The following is a 4285-nucleotide window of genomic DNA, read 5'->3' as shown; positions in this document are numbered from 1 at the left end:
TTTGCTTGTTCTTGTACAGTAGTAGTGGAAGATGGAAGAGCATTAAGACCAGAATGGTTGACCTGTGCTTCATGACTATGTACTGTGTAGGAATGGGAATGTCATAGAAGTGTTTGTTGAGGAAAAGTTCACTTTATTGGTACTGGTCAGTAACACACATCAAAAAAAGAGGATGACTAAGAGATTAAGATGAAATAGAAAAGGATGAGGACCATTGTCATTGTGATGTAAAATAAACAGTATAATTTGGGTTCTAAGAGAGTTAGAAAGAATAATATATCAAAGTTTAACATTTCCTGATATGATATAATTTATTCACTTATTTAATAATTAAATACCTAACATATACCAGATACTATGCTAATTGTTTATAAAAGTGTTCAACCAAGAAATACTGTCCCTGTCCTCGAGGGGCTTATTCTGCAGGGTATTCTGGGTAAGAACTATGCTGAATATGAAAATGTATTTGACTAGTTACATCAGAGTCTAATTGAAGATTCCTGAAATGAAAGAAGTCAATATATTTGAGAATGGATGTTGCACAAGTTATCCCATGAGTAGAACATAATGGGAAATTAGAGGGCAATATTGTGCCAGCTGCCCAGATACAGGGTATGTGCAGGGCAGAAACATAGAAGGGTGTTATGCTGTGTGAACCAGTAACAGAATCTCACACATGCAAGAATTTTTGTATAAGGGATGGGCAGTGATTTAGAAAGAAAGAGCAATGTTAAGCAAGAAGACTACCAATCTTGACCCAACCTGGCCCTTGACGTAAGCAGAGTGTACAAGCCCCAGCAGCCACTTCAGAAATTGAAGAGTAACTAGAATTCAGTTAAGCCAGGGAAGGGCATAAAACATCCAGTGAAGTAAGTAAAGAACTCAGAAAAGGAAATCTTGAGAGAGTAGGAAGTAGCACTAAAAAGGGACAATGTCCTCTGTCTTTCATAAAGTGAGAGATGCTGAATTTTCTCACTATCATATAATTTCAGTATTGAAATTATATGATATATATAATACATATCTAGTTAACTCAATTTTGCTAGTTAACACAGAATTAAATTCTTTGTAAGGTAGAATTTGCTTCTTTTAAAAAAATGTACTATACATCTCTATCAAAAAACCTGTGGAGTATGTTTTTAGCATTTCACAAACGTGGAAAGAATTAAAATGGCTATACAATTTCAGACCCTAGGTGATAGCTGGAATTGTGTGATAAAACATGACTATTTTAAGTACAACAAAATTTGCCTTTGGCCTTTTGAATATTTTACCATGTTCTTATGCCTTTCAAAATCACTACCCATTTTTACTTCCAAAAATTTGCCGAGATTGAGGTATAGTCTTGTGATTCAACCTGTTCTTGTTAGGGCAAACTTAGAACATTATGTGTTCTGAACTACAAGGCACCATAGTAACCAAGCAAAACTACAATACCATGAAATTTTTCATAAATTTAGGCCATTTTCAAAATTTTTTTAGGAAAACAAGCAGTTCAATGTTGATGGCATTTCTTTTTCTAGGTTTTTCTTCTATAACAAAGCTGTATTTGTTGGGAGGGGGGATAACTGGAAACATTACCAGGTATATGGGCAGAAAATCTGCCAATTATTCTAATTCAAGCATAATAACATTTCAGTTTACTGAATAAAATGGATTAATTTTAAAAAGTCATTTTATAAATACAGCTTCAGTGAATCTTTGTCATAGAGTGACAGCTTTAACACAGAGATTAGGGGGACATATCAGGAGACACACTGCTATGGTTAGAATTTCAGTTTTTTTCTCATCAGTTTTAAGAATCGTCTCTTTCTCCAGTTTTCTTCTTTTTTTTTTTTTTTTTTTTGGTAATATTACCTATATCATGGAAAGTTTCAAAGAATTATTTTTAATAGAACATTTATAACAGTGCTTGGCGCCTAATAAGAGCTATAGGAGTGTTACTTATTAGCAATGTGTGTTTGCTATTTATATAGAAAGCGTTTTATAACTTTAAAAATTAAAAACTCACTTCTTTCCAAAAAGTACATAATACTATATAAATCAAAGAAGTAAGCATAAATATAAGAAAGGAGGAATAGAAACCAACTTTCCAGTGCTTAACATGTGTGAAACATATGTGTTACATTGTTTAATCCTCAGAGTAGTCATGTAAAGTGTGATTTCATTGATTTCATTAAACAAATGTTTAAATCCATTTCTCAAGATCCATGTCTCAAGTGGGACATTTAAAAATGGTATTTATAGAATATGCGTTAGGTAAAACAATGTAAGCTGTATTGTTCAGCTTCTATTTAATTCTAGTATTTTAATAATATTTGAGATATACACAAGAAGAAAATGTTTCATTCCTATTCTCCAGCTATAAGCAGAACCACATTCTTCATTGTTTTTCACTTTTACTTTCACCCAAACCTGTAGTTCCAACCAGATCTGTAATATAAATAATGGAAAAGTCTTTCTATTCCTGCTTCAAATTCACCTGAGGATCACGCAGAAATATGCATACAGAAATAATCAGTTGTTGAGTCTATGATGCAGAGTGAAAGAAATGCATCACATCAAGAAAGAGGTGGGCTTTCTCCATCTTGTGAATCTGGGTGTGCTCATGTAGCTGGTGGTGATCAAAATTAGAGAGCATAGGGCCTCCCCGGGTGGCGCAGCAGTTGAGCGCTGGGTTGTGAAGCTGCACGCAGCCTCTGCAGCACTGGTTCGGTCCCCGGCTGCCGGGAGAGGGTCCCATGTGGCGCACAGATCTCTCCAGCCGCCCGCTGCTCCCCTCAGCAGTGTACTTCGTCACTCTGCCTGTTCTACTCTCCGCTCTGGCTCTGGTAAATTCTCTCACCCTCCCGTGCCTCTGACTGTACCAAGTGCTTGTATAAATAAATAAATTAATTAAAAAAAAAAAAAAGAAAAGAAAGCAAAACAAAATAATTTTTAAAAAATTTAAAAAATTAGTGAGCATAATATAGACAGAGGAGTGAAAAGTGTTCATAGATTGGAGTTTTCTACTATGAACCTTTCTTCTGACATATACATAAGCCTGGATTAGCCAACTAGAGGGTGGAAAAAAAACTACAAGGAGGGAGGGCATTCCAGCAGAAGTCCATAGACTAAGGACATACTAACCACCAACCACCAAACACTTGAGTGACATCATTCTAAACCAAGCCAGCACAGACTCAGGAAATGCCAAGTCAACCCAAATAATAGAGAAAAATAATAAATATTTCTTGTTTTTGCCACTAAGATTTGAAGTGGTTTTTGAGGCAGCAAAGGCTTTCTGATACAACAGGCACACACTGGGCCCTTTGCTTGGCATTTTGGGTGTTTCAGAGATAAGTCATTGTCATTACTTTGTTACAACCCTAAAGGAGGTGGTAGTTGAATGAGAAAGTCAAGATATTGATATGTTATAAATATGTGTCTAAAAACAATGACTGAATAACATTGTTTGTGAGTACTAGAAGAGATACCACAGTAAATTAAACTTAAATTCACCTCGTAGTTAAGGAGCTATGGAAAACTTTTCTTCCCACCATCTCAAAGTCTATATAAGGACAGGAGAATATTTTCAAAGAATTTTGGAACTGAATTTTACAGGCATAAGCAATCTTAATGAACAACAACAAAAATTCTTTCCTGGAAAAACATTCCACCCACCCAAACTATGCCCCAGCCTGGCCCGCGGGCATTCACCTTAATATTCAAAAAGACTATTTTCCAAGGAAGGTTTTTGGGTGAAGGCGCCTGCTCCCCCAACACAGGATTAGTCAAGCTTCAACAGCCAACCTCTCAAGCGGCCCCAAGAGGCCCCGTTCATGGAAACGGCAGAAAAACTCCAGACCAAAATTTGGACACCTCACAGTTGACGGGAGGAATAAATGGCTTCGAGGATGTGCAATGGCACAAGCCCAGGTAGCTGTGTGCCTTTGACCTTGGGAATATCGACCTGAGGGCCCCCCCAGAAGGCTGTGCCAGGTCTGTGCCAAAGAACACCTGGCCTCGGGGATGGCTTTGGGTGGTCTGTCAGGTGTCCAGCTGTAAGTCAGTCTCCTTACCTTGGGCAGGCTTCTCGAGAGAGGCATGGCAGCGCGGGGACTGACAGCGTGGCTCGAGGCGTTCACAAGCATGGCGGCAGGTGGCGTGAGGCAAACTTCTCAAGAATGAGCTAGAAGCAGCTGCCGCAGCACCACGTGACAACAAGGTGCTTCTCAGCCGCACCTGCGCCAGTTCTCGCAGAGCCCCCGAGATCTCGCGAGACAGGCATCCTGCGGGACTTCGC

This window comes from Talpa occidentalis, unplaced genomic scaffold, assembly GCF_014898055.3.
Source record: "Talpa occidentalis isolate TD23 unplaced genomic scaffold, MPIMG_talOcc4v2.1 talOcc4.13, whole genome shotgun sequence".
NCBI lineage: Eukaryota > Metazoa > Chordata > Mammalia > Eulipotyphla > Talpidae > Talpa > Talpa occidentalis.
This window is presented reverse-complemented; position numbering follows the sequence as displayed.